Source organism: Octodon degus, unplaced genomic scaffold (genome assembly GCF_000260255.1).
Source record: "Octodon degus isolate 3935 unplaced genomic scaffold, OctDeg1.0 scaffold00030, whole genome shotgun sequence".
NCBI lineage: Eukaryota > Metazoa > Chordata > Mammalia > Rodentia > Octodontidae > Octodon > Octodon degus.
Genome location: NW_004524606.1, coordinates 18,592,419 through 18,592,947, shown reverse-complemented (window position 1 = coordinate 18,592,947; position 529 = coordinate 18,592,419).

The window sequence follows — 529 nt, the reverse complement described above, 5'->3', positions numbered from 1 at the left end:
TGAACAGATGTTGGACTTTGTCAGATTTTTTTTCTCTGTTAATATGGTGTATTATAATTATTGATTTGCATATGTTGAATCATCCATACATCCTTGGGATGAATCCTACTTGGTTGTTGTATGTAATATTCTTGATGATTTTCTGAATTCTGTTTGCCAGTATCTTATTGAGGAATTTTGCATCTAAACTCATTAGGTTAATGGGCCTCTCTCTCTCTTTTTTATTGCACCTGTCTCTGGCTTTGTTATGGGGTAACACTTGATTCCTGGAAGGACTTTGGAAATGTTGCTTCAATTTCAGTTTCAATGAAAAGTTTGAGGAGTAGTGGCACTAGATCTCCACTAAATTTCTTTCAGAATTTAGCAGTGAATCTATAAAATCATGGGCTTTTCTTCATGAATAAATTTTAAATTATGTTTTCAGTTTTGTTGATGGACATTTGGGTATTTAGAATCTTTATATGTTCTCATTCAGCTTTAGTAATTCATCTATATCTAGAAATTGGTACTTTTGAGTTTTTTTTTCTTT